The sequence below is a fragment of the Rana temporaria genome, chromosome 4 (genome assembly GCF_905171775.1).
Source record: "Rana temporaria chromosome 4, aRanTem1.1, whole genome shotgun sequence".
Taxonomy (NCBI): Eukaryota; Metazoa; Chordata; class Amphibia; order Anura; family Ranidae; genus Rana; species Rana temporaria.
The window spans coordinates 38,815,100-38,827,917 of NC_053492.1; the positions used below are offsets into that span (position 1 = coordinate 38,815,100).

At 43.3% G+C, this 12,818-nt stretch overlaps 1 protein-coding gene across 1 annotated transcript in view; it reads right to left on the bottom strand.

Moving 5' to 3' along the window:
* Positions 1 to 9,543, bottom strand: part of LOC120936136 (cytochrome P450 2K4-like) — a 121,448-nt gene extending 111,905 nt beyond the window's left edge. Inside the window, exons 1-2 of the mRNA XM_040348269.1 lie at positions 9,466 to 9,543; positions 8,594 to 9,224 (exon numbers count right to left, since the gene is read on the bottom strand). The gene's annotated coding sequence lies outside the window, so the exon portion shown is untranslated. The remainder of the gene's footprint in view (positions 1 to 8,593; positions 9,225 to 9,465) is intronic.
* Between the last annotated feature and the right edge of the window lie 3,275 nt (positions 9,544 to 12,818).

Consider the following 12,818-nt stretch of genomic DNA (forward strand, 5'->3'; position numbering starts at 1 on the left):
GGGGGCCAAATTACACAGCACAAGCACTGTGCTGTGTAACATGCTTTAAAGAAGCAGAATCTTTTTTTGGGGGGGGGGGGTTAACAAACACTTTAAGGATTTAGAGAAGCTCAAGACCAAAATCCCTCCTGAGATGTGTGCAAACCTGGTCACCAACTACAAGAAACGCTATGCAGTGGAATAACGTCCTTACAGGATGTCTCCAATTTACAAGCCGACCTCAATGCTCTGTCTGATTGGGCGACTAAGTGGTAGATGAGGTTTAATGTAGATAAATGTAAAGTTATGCACTTGGGGGCTAAGAATATGCATGCATCATACATACTAGGGGGAGTACAACTGGGGGGGTCTGTAGTGGAGAAGGATCTGGGGGTTTTAGTTGATCATAAGCTCAATAATGGCATGCAATGCCAAGCTGCGGTTTCCAAAGCGAGCAAAGTCCTTTCTTGTATTAAGAGAGGTATGGACTCCAGAGACAGAGATATAATTTTGCCCCTGTACAAATCATTAGTAAGACCTCATCTGGAATATGCAGTTCAGTTTTGGGCACCAGTTCTCAAAAAGGATATAGGAGAACTGGAGAAAGTGCAGAGAAGAGCAACCAAACTGATAAGAGGCATGGAGGAGCTCAGCTATGAGGAAAGATTAGAGGAACTAAATTTATTCACTCTTGAGAAGAGGAGAATAAGGGGGGATATGATCAACATGTACAAATATATAAGAGGTCCATACAGTGAACTTGGTGTTGAGTTATTCACTTTACGGTCATCACTGAGGACAAGGGGGCACTCTTTACGTCTAGAGGAAAAGAGATTTCACCTCCAAATACGGAAAGGTTTTTTCACAGTAAGAGCTGTGAAAATGTGGAACAGACTCCCTCCAGAGGTGGTTCTGGCCAGCTCAGTAGATTGCTTTAAGAAAGGTCTGGATTCTTTCCTAAATGTACAGAATATAACGGAGTACTAAGATTTGTAGGTATAGTTGATCCAGGGTAAATCCGATTGCCTCTCGGGGGATCAGGAAGGAATTTTTTCCCCTGCTGTAGCAAATTGGATCATGCTCCGCTGGGGTTTTTTGCCTTCCTCTGGATCAACTGTGGGTATGGAGTTGGGTGTATAGGATTTTACTGTGTTTTTTTATTTTGTTTTTTGTGGTTGAACTGGATGGACTTGTGTCTTTTTTCAACCTGACTAACTATGTAACTATGTAACTATGTAACCAACAAGGGTTTCTCCATCAAGTACTAAGTCATGTTTTGCTTGGGGATCAGATACTTGTTTTACTCACTGAACTGCAACTTAATTTATAACATTTGTATCATGTGTTTTTCAGGATTTTTGATTTATATTTTGTTTAACTAATTTAAAATACACATATGAAAAACATTATAGACCCTTTTTTTCTTTGTAAGTGGACACATTTACAAAAATCTAGTTTCCCCACTGTATGGGGAGACTCCTGTCAGGTTTTGACTGTGTCCCAGATCAATAGATTATATTTGAGATTATTGGGTAAAGATCTCAGTTAGCTGTGGAGAACAGCTTTCAAGTCAAAAGGACGACTCGTTTCAGATTCTGGTGGCAGATTAGAGTATTGTGAGGTTTGTGAAATCCAGTCGAAGGCCCAGATTCACGAAGCAGATACGACGGTGTATCTCGAGATACGCGGCGTAAGTGTAGATGTGCGCCGTCGTATCGATGCGCGGTACCCACAGAAGCACATACACGTGAACTTAGGCTTCACCCGTCCAACGCAACTGTCCTCCGCCGGCGAAACTTAGGCGCATATTTAGGCTAGGCGTAGTCTTCGTTCCCATTGATTAGCTATTCAATTATGCAAATGAGGGCGAAATGCCGATTCACATGCGTACGATTGTCCGTCGTAGGCTACGCGCGGTGCGCGTAAGCTGCTAGCCCGATCTAAAGTTACCCTTCATAAAAGCAGGGGTAACTTTGCAACGGACTTGCACAGGTCAGCTGGAGAGCAGCAACAGCAGCAGCGTGACAGAAGAGCTGAGCAACAACACTTGCAGGACAACACATCTGTGTGCCAACATGTCAGGGGCAGCCGTGGTCATAGTACTACGGCGTCTACGAGCACGCAGGAGGAGGAGGAGGGCACAGGAGAGGGTACCCCGAGATCGCATGGACCTCTTTGGCATGGTGGAATCGGAGGTGTTTCGCTTGTTGAGATTTGACACTGAAGCCATCATGGAAATAGTACGATCCCTGCAGGATGACCTCACCAACCCAACACATCGATCACAAGCAGTGCCGCCACTGCTCAAGGTCATGGCAACCCTGCATTTTTTGGCCAGTGGATCATTTCAAAGAACCAGTGGAAATTTGGCTGGGATGTCCCAATCCACAATGAGTAGGTGCGTGCACCAAGTTGTACCCGCTATCCTGAGACGGATGTCCCACCACATTGTGAGACCCACCCAGGAGGTCCAGCAGGCAAAGGCAAGAACCGAATTCTTTAAAATAGCCAGATTTCCACGCACTGTGGGGGCCATTGATTGTTCTCACGTGGCACTCCAGCCCCCCCGTGACGCTGAACATATGTACCGTAACAGGAAGAATTGGCATTCCATTAATGTACAAGTAATAACCGATGCTCAAGGCCTCATATGGCACGTATGTGCTAAACACCCTGGGGCCACCCATGACAGCTTTATCTACCGGCAAAGTGACATCCCAAGACAATTTGAAGAGAACGTGTATGGGGACAGCTGGCTGGTTGGTGAGTGACATGGGTGTCAGGCATTACTGTCCCCCCCCATGATGCTGACATCACGAGGGGCACATGCATGACTAACATCCTCCTGTCTTTTCCCTTACAGGTGACTCTGGATATGCCCTGGGACCCCATCTCATGACTCCATTCCGGAACCCACAAACACCAGGAGAAAGAAGCTACAATGAGGCTCATATACGTACCCGGGGAGTGGTGGAGCGCACGTTTGGCCTCCTGAAGTCACGGTTCCGATGCCTAGATAGGTCTGGGGGTACACTGTTGTATGCCCCAGACTTTGTGTGCCAGATAATCGGGGCATGTTGCATTTTGCACAATTTCGCAATGAGAAGGGGCCTGCAGATTGAAGTCCGTCATGACCTGACCCCCGAACCAGACATTCCCCCCCCACCCGAGGGTCCCCCGTCTGCAGAGGGAAGAGCAGTCAGGAGATGCCTCGTGGAAGGCTTATTTTCACGTGCAACACGCACATGAAACATGTCACAATGCTAATGCACGCATGCACCCCACTGTGGTCCCTAACACACCCCCCCCCAAACACCAATAAATTGGATTAGACCGAAGTACACCGTGCGGTACTTGGGAGCAGCAACGCCACGTCAAGGCTCCAATTATGTTGCTGTATGTTTTTCAGAAAATATTTGTCAATATATATATCCCAAATAAAAATAAAATAAATACAACTCCAATTGAGTATCATAATAAAAAAATCTCACTCATATCATGAGTATCAATTAATAACAAAAAATCAAATAGAATATAAAAATAAAATAATCTAAATGGCACTCATCTGGCCCGACGTGGACTACGCCTAGTGCCAAGGCTCCGTGCCCTCTGTTGCCTGGGGGCAGCCGCGGGTGGGGGGGGTGGGTCATTGGGAGGAGGAACATCCCCCGGTCTCTCCCTGGCTGCCTGGATACCCTCTAAAGCCAGGGCTATGCGGGTGAGGACCGCAGTGGTCTGATTCCCCACCGCCTCAATGGCTGCTGTATTGGCCTGTATGGCCACTCCCAGGCTCCTGACCTCTGCCACAAGGCCTGAATTAGTGTCATCCAGGTCCCTAACGCAGGTCACCAACGCAGTGCTGTTGGCACTGAGCTCCTGCACATTTTCACTCATGGTGGCAGTGAAAGCAGCCTGGGTCTGATGCATGGAGGCCAGGCTGGCTGCCACCCGGCGCATATCACATGCAACAGAACCCACATGTTGGGTCTGCCTGGCCAGGTCCATAGCCAAAGTGGCTTCTAAGGCATCAGGATCACCCCTCGTCTTCCTAGTTGCCTTCCTGGGTGCAGGTGAGGCTTGGGGACGAATGTATGGGGAGGACCCTGAGGGAACTTCCCTTAGGGAGGATGGGCTTCCCAAAAGGTCGGAGGCCCTTAGGGGGCTTCCCAAAAGGGTGGAGGCCCTTGGGGGGGTTACAATGAAGTTGGAGTCCCTTGGGGGGGTATCCCCTATGGAGGTATGGGAGGGTCCAGCGACGGTGGTCTCATCCCCCAGATATATGCCATCATCCAGGTGCCCGTGCTCCTCCTCCACTTCCTCTAATGGAGAGGTGTGGACACTGGTATCCTGGGATTGGCTTGGTTGGCCAGCAGCCGAGGATGGGCCCGCTTCATCCTGCATATCTGTGGATGACACAAAACAGTAATATGTTGGTGGACCCACACACTTGTCACATATTCACTCCCCCCCCCCACATGCTATACACCAGATAAAAGAAAAAACATACTCACCTGTCCTCAAGGGCTGATCAACTGACTCGAAGCCCTCCAGGCCCTCCACCTGCTCCTTCTCCAGGCACCTGGCAATGACCTCCTCATCAGGTGTCAGTCTTAGTTTCAGGGCTGGTCCACCTCCGGTGCCCCTACTGTGTTTTTTTATCTTGGCCACCTTCTCCTTCACAAGACGCCGCAGGTCGTTGATCTTCTTGGCGATCTTGTCTGGGGTCCGGTTGGCATAGCCAAGGGCACTCACCTCCGCTGCAATCTGTGCCAAGATTTGATCCTTACGGACCTTGCTGGTCGAGCCACTTTCCTTGCCGTGGAGGAACTTGTTATACTTCCTCATGGCATCAATAATCACCGCCTTCTCCTCAATAAGAAAGTTTTTTTCCCTCCTATCTTTCGTGCCAGCCTCAGACATCTTTTTTGATCTGAACAAAGCAAAAGTAGCCACACCAAACGACCAAAACCAGCAGGTGTACTTTTGCACTTGACTGGCGCATGTCTGGGCGGATTTATGCCCTGGGCGGAAACGGTGGGCTGGGTTATCGTGGGGGGGACTACGATCGGCGAATTGGGGCGCATGCGCAGTGGGACGCGGGGGATGCGATCACGTGACGGCGCATGCGCCGTTCGTTCGGACCTTAATTTGCATGGGGTCACGATTCATTTAAATGGATCACGCCCACCTCCTTCCCAATTTGAATTACGTCGGGTTACGCCATCAAAATTACATTACGATGGCGCATCGCAGCGCGCATTTGCTTGCTGAATAGGCAGCTTGCCTCTCTACGTTTCGACGGTCTAGTGTATCTGCATTGCGATACGCCCGCCTATTGATGCGCTGAGATTCGTGAATCTGGGCCGATACCTATCTGTAACAGGCATGACAGATTAAAAGTTTATAAATTAGGTAAAAAAGTTCCCCTTGTATTGCTTGTTAAGATTACGAATATGTAATAAATATACTTGCTACACATACTTAAACTTTATGTAAAAAAAATGTCATCAGATATCCAATGAAGCTGACTTTCATCAGACTGTGTCCCAGATCAATAGATTATATTTGAGATTATTGGGTAAAGAGTTCAGTTAGCTGTGGAGAACAGCTTTCCAGTCAAAAGGACGACTCATTTCAGATTCTGGTGGCAGATTAGAGTATTCTAAGGTTTGTGAAATCCAGTCGATACCTATCTGTAACAGGCATGACAGATTATATACTCTTAAATTATGTAAAAATGTTCCCCCTTGTATTGCTTGTTAATATTACGAATATGTAAATCATTTAACCAGTTAAAAACCGCCCTATAGACAATATACGTCTACAAGGCGGTTGCTTAACTCTGGGAGGACGTCCATGGGGTGCGCACACGGGAATGTCCGTGACATCACGGATCACGGTAAATCGCCGCTGATAGCGGCGGTTTACCACGTGATCGCTCCGTCCAATGACGGAGTGATCACTTGTAAACAAACCGGCGTCATGTGATGACGCCGGTTCCTCCCTCCCCTCTCTGTACCGAACAGTACAGTGTGAGAGGAGAGGGGGGAGAGAGCAAATGCAGCACGAGTGCTGTGGGCTGGATCTGTGACACATACAGTCACAGATCCAGCCAGCCATCCATCCCTGCTTAGCCATCCCTGCCCCATACTGTGCAATACTACACACCTATACTGTGCAATACTCTGCAATACCCCACACTAGGGTTGTCCAGATACCGATACCAGTATCGGTATCGGGACCGATACCGAGTATTTGCACTAGTACTTGTACTCGCGCAAATACTCCCGATACCAAAATAGAATACTTTTTTTTTTCCGAACACAAATTGGATGGCACCATTGGATGGCACTGATAGGTGGCAATGGCATTGATTGAATGGCACTCATAAATGGATGGCACTGATAGGTGGCACTGACATTGATTGGGTGGCACTGATGAGATGCACTAATAAGCTGCCTCCCTGCACTGATGCACTAATGGGCACTGATCTGCACTGATAGGTGGCACTGGCTAGCTGCACTTTTGGGCACTGGCACCGATGAGCTGCACTGACAGTGATCACTCCTTCAATGATATGTAGTTTTCCAGTACCGTATGCTAAAAAACAGCCCCACACCATGATGTACCAGTTCTTCATAATTCTAAAGAAAATATCTTTGGTCTGTATTGTGGTTTGAAAACGGTCACATGACATTAAAAAAAAGTATCGGTATTTGGTATCGGCGACTACTTGAAAGTGGTATCGGGACAACCCTACCCCACACTACTATGCAATACCCCACACTACTCTGAAAAACCCCACACTACTCTGAAATACCCCACAATACTCTGAAATACCCAACAATACTCTGAAATACCCCATAATACTTTGCAATACCCCACACTACTCTGCAATACCCCACACTTCTCTGCAATACCCCACACTACTCTGCAATACCCCACAATACTCTGCAATATCCCATACTACTCTGCAATACCCCACAATACTCTGCAATACCCCACAATACTCTGCAATACCCTGCAACGTCGCCTATGGGGATTTTTAAGTAGCAAAGTTTGGCGCCATTCCACGAGCGTGTGCAATTTTGAAGGGTGACATGTTTGGTATCTATTTACTCGGCGTAACTTCATCTTTCACATTTATGCAAAAGAATGAAGAATAAATACTAAATTTGCTAAATTTTATAACAGAAACAAAGAAAAATTCATTTTTTTTACAGAATTTTCAGTCTTTTTTCTCTTATAGCGCAAAAAATAAAAAACCCAACGGTGATTAAATACCACCAAAAGAAAGCTCTATTTGTGTGAAAAAAGGGACGAAAATTTCATTTGGGTACAGTGTTGTATGACTGAGTAATTGTCATTCAAATTGTGAGAGCACCGAAAGCTGAAAATTGGTCTGGTTATTAAGGGGGTTTACGTGCCCAGTGATCAAGTGGTTAATGTCCATACCTGGGCACAGGTCCACTTAAATGTGATTTATGTTGTATTAATTTAAGCAGCTCTTTTAGCAAAATTCATTTATTGCTATTACACTTGCCTGGCCAGATGACTTTATAAAGCCTTTGCTCAGAAAAAGAACCAGGAACCTGCACAAGACTGATTGCCTTCCACCTGAGACCTAGATACTGGGTAAAAATTGCCTCCAGAGTGCAAAGCACTGGCTAAATAATTTTAATTGGGAATGAGAATTTAAAATAAATATACTTGCTACACAAACTTTATGTATTTTTTTTTCATCAGATATCCGATGAAGCTGACTTTCATCAGTCTTGCCTACACACCATCGGTTAAAAATCCGATTGTTTTCAAACGCGGTGACGTAAAACACAACGATGTGCTGAGAAAAATTAAGTTCAATGCTTCGGAGCATGCGCCGACTTGATTCTGAGCATGCGTGGATTTTTGACCGATGGATTTCCCCATAGACGATTGTTTTTTTCTATCAGTTTTTTAACCATAAGTAAAATTTAAAAAAGGTTCTATTTTTTTTCACTGATGGGAAAAAAAATGATGGGGCCCACACACGATCGGTTCGTCCGATGAAAACGGTCCGTTTTCATCAGACGAACCGATCGTGTACACGACATAAGGCATTCAAATGTTTGCATGCTAGTACAATATTCCGAAAAAAAAGAGGCTGCTGCCTTCATTTTTAAAATGTATTCAACACTTAGCTATCTTCCCATCCCTCTTTCTGAGTGTGGTGGAGAAGGGGAGTTGACTGGATGAAACATGGTCACATTGATTGAGGGGGCATGGCTGCATCGACTAACAAAATTAGGATGCATGGATTATGTGCTCTGTCTTCCTACTTTACATCCGAGCAGGGTCGGGTGAAGGCTGAGCTGAGAGACACAAAATACCTATCCCATTGCCATGGTTAGAATGCTCCAAGAAGGGAGGGAGACTGGCATGGCCATCGGTTATTTGCAGCAAGATCTTAATGTTGCTAAAAAAGAAAGGATATGTACAAGAAATCTTACTGGCAAAGGGATGAATTAATAACGGTGATTGGGTTTAAATAAACGTAATTGGCTAACATTTATTGGCAACATTCTTAACATAGGGAACACAATTAAGCAAAATTCACATAAGCAAAGTGTCTTACCTGTCAACTTTTAATTCTGTTTAGAAAGTCTTGTGATCCAGACAGCCCTGCCAGGCAGCACAGCTAGCATTCTTACAAACGAAGACTGGTTATTCCCAAAGAATTCATGAAAGATGCACGAAAAAAAGACTAGTATAGGACAATTTATGTGCTTTGTGGAACACTTAACTATATTACAGTTTTTATATATTGGCAGTCTGTAAATACAGGAATTAAAAAATGACAGACGAGTTTCTCCTGTTGAGTTATACCACAACTACTGGGGCGTAGCCATGCTTTACTACTGGCATGTATCCATCTGGCCAGACACCTTGATAAAAAAATAAGCGCTAAAAAAAGTCAATTGGTGGCCGGTACCCCATGGCAGCTTAATGTATCCATCTGGCAGAGACCTTGACCAAAGATGAACTTATAGGAAAATAAAATTGGTGGCTGGACCCCAATGCAGCTTTCAACTGTAACTTCTTTCTGCAATAGAGAAGAGTGACCAACTGTGGGTCCTGAAATATTATTTTCCAACTCCTTCATCTGATCTTTTAACTATGATCACCAATATTTTCTTCTTTCTTATCCAAATTTCTCAAAAATGTCCCTCGATATGCTGAATTTTGCCTCTTGTCTGATCCTTTGCCTAAAGAAATGGAAAGAAAAAAAAAAGACTTGTTATCACGCAATCCTGTTTTTTGACATGTTGTCAAAGAATGATATTATTTAATTACATTTTCTAAAATTATAAGAATCAGAATTTGTTGTCCAATCCACTTTTTTTTATACCATTCGTTTTTTTTTATAATTTTGGATGTGCACTGCAATTTTGCCACTTATAACTGCATTCCTCTGTACTGTTTTCCCTTTAGTGGATGGTGACTTACCTATCGGACATTTTTGTCCCTTTTGAATTAGTATTAGCACTTTGTTCCAGACTATGACACCTATTCCAATGAAGGTTTAGCACAAACCTCCTTTTAAAAAGATTCTATCTCTTTCACTGCTTACTAAACTCGGGGCGTTCCCAAACAGGTACCATCAACACCTTTAGTCCACTAATTGCACCTTCCCACACTTTACTTTACCAAGCTTGTTTTTATGATAAAAAGCCCTGAGGCATCAGTTCCAATTTCTGAAAAATTACTTATTTAGTGTGGCATTGGTCCAGAACAATTTAACCTTGTTTTCTGAGGTAAAGTTCCCATCCCAGTGACTTATCACTCAACACCTTGTTAGACTTGGGGATAAAAATGATTGCCAATAAGCTTGAGTCGATTCCAGAGAAACCACTTTCAACACTTTCCTGCTGTGCTCTGTATATGTTATATCCTTCTTTATACAGTATGCATTCACTGTGCTCAGATAAATTAAGATTATGGGTGAGTCTAGGGTTAAACAGCCACACCGTGATATTGTGGTCCAGATAGAGCAACCTTTTTCAACTTTCCAAACTTGAGGGAACCCTTGAAATAACTTACAGGTCTTAGGGAACTCATGCCAGTAATTATTACATTTTCAGTTCACAGTGCATGGTGGTTAGTGGGACAAATTATTTTTACGATGGTGCTTAGTTGGAAGGATGCTAACTTACAGATACCTAAAAGGATTATTGGTTTCAGTGGTTACATACATGAGAGGCAGAAATTGCTTAATTACCCCTAGCAAACCTCTGGAGGATCCCTAGTTGAGAAAGCATAAGATAAAGGTTTATTTCAATGTAGAATCAGATGAAAAGTGTATACAATGCCTTGTCCTTAAAAACATGGTATAGATAATATATCCATATTGTTATTATACATATAACACCTATGTAGCACCCTCCTAAATACGTGCTAGGATTAGTTATGTCACACTGTATCTAGTGGAGCTGCAGTTCATTGTTAGCTAAATTTAGTATTGGCTCGCTGTAATCAGTCTGGCTGTGTTGATTGTTCTGGCCTGTTCTATGTCTTTTGCCGCATACACACAAGCGGAAATTCTGACAAGAAAAGTTCAATGTGAGCTTTTAGTCAGAAATTCCGACCATGTGTATCCTCCATCTGGCTTTTTCTGTCGCATTTTCTGCCAAAAAAAATTTAAGAGCTGGTTCTCAAATTTTCCGACAAGAAAAGTTCTTGGAGGAAATGCTGATTGTCTGTATGCAATTCCGACGCACAAAAAAACATGCATGGAAGTTGACACATGCTCGGAAGCATCGAACTTAATTTTTCTCGGCTCGTTGTAGTGTTGTACGTCACTGCGTTCTTGACTTTCGGAATTGTGTGTAACCGTGTGTATGCAACACATGTTTGAGCCAAAATTCAGTCGGAAAAAAATCCACGGTTTTCTTGTCAGAATGTCTAATCGTGTGTACGTGGCATATGTGGCGCAGCTTTTTGTTTTTTATGTTTATTGTGTACTTCGCACGTTAGCTGCTGCCTTAAGATCATTGTGTTGCAGCGCAGTTTTCTTGTTTTTTCTTTTACGTGGCATATGTGCCTGCAAAATAAATTGCTTCCCCCAGGCTTTACAAAAAAATTCTGGAAGTTGGTGTGCAGGAATCTAATTAGCACCTGAAAATTCATACAGTCCTGACCAATCCTTGGGGGTAGATGCCCAGATGGTGACTGGAAATCTGTATAAATACTCTGAGCCATTGAGCAGCCAAGTCTTTTTTCTAAGACTGAGATCACAGCCTAGGGGGCTGCTAGCTCCCTAGGACTTCTGTGTACTTCTTAGGCCGCGTACACACGATCAGTCCATCCGATAAGAAAGGTCCAAAGGTTAACCGATGAAGCTGACTGATGGTCTGATGTGCCTACACACCATCAGTTAAAAAAACGATTGAGTCCAACGCGGTGACGTAAAACACAACGACGTGCTGAGAAAAAATAAGTTCAATGCTTCCAAGCATGCGTCGACTTGTTTCTGAGCATGTTTTTAACCGATGCTTTTTCATACTAACCGCCAGTTTTGACCTATCGGTTCCGGCGTCCATTGGTTCAATTTTAAAGCAAGTTCTTAAATTGAACCGGTCCTTCAGTCCGTTCCCATTGGTTTTGACCGACCGTGTGTACGCGGCCTTAGTGTTTGCAGACTATAGAGGCTTCAGGCAGACAACCTGGAGGACTGTCGTCTGAGAATTTAGTCTGGTATCACAGAGTAAAAGTGTTGCAAGGATATTGGAAGGAAGAGACTAATATTTCCAAGGACATTAGTGGGTACAGATTGGTGAGAGAGAGATCCTAGAGACTGCATGCTGAAGCAGTCCCTTGTGTGCTAGAGTCAACAGGTTTAACGTGAGCATTGTGTTTGGTGTCCTGAAGAACTTTGTCTATTCAATTCCCAGTGAAAGGACTGTCCACAGAGGGAGATAAATCTACTCAAGTCGCTACTTCAAAGTCCAGTCCACTCTTTATTTCTATGGTGGCTTGGCTTGTAGTTCTACCAGAGAATGTTCAGTGTCCTTAAATTGTTGCTAAGGGTAACTGGAGTATCCTACAATTACCCACTACCTATCCAAGTTCTATAATAAAGCATCATAAAAAGTATATATATATATATATATATATATATATATAAAACTAATGATGATAGATTCAATTTATCATAAACTAAAGAGACATATCCCATTTATCACGATTAAAAAAATATGTTGTACATAAAATGAAAGAATAGATATACCATATGAATTAATATACAAATAGGACTTAGATCTACAAAAAAAAGATGCACATAAAATCTAATATTGTAGGGGTTTTAAATATGAAAAGAGGTTATCATATAATATAAAGGGAATGATGTGATACTTTTAATAATTGAGTATGACATCAATTTAAGGAAAAACAAATATTCATAAATTAAATCTAACCATGAGATGCATTATGGGTCAACCAGGTTAACATACTGGCATACGAAGACTGATATAAACTGTGTCTCTTGCCTTCTTATACTTATTTCTTCATGAATATCTTAATATCTCAAAGCAACTGGCAACGAGTAAAATGTGTCAATCATTTGCATGATAAAGTTAAGGAGGAACCACCTATAGCATTTTGGAGAACGCCCAAAAGTGAAATTAAAACAGAATCCAAGAGCAAATGGACCAGAAATGATCAAACCTCAAGGCAATTGATGTACTTTCTGCAAAATTGTGTAATATAGCGTGACCATATAAAAAAAAAGAACTGAATAATTAGAAAAAAAATGTTTACTGTTGACTCTAATGCCGCGTACACACAATGAGGCTTTTGCCCGG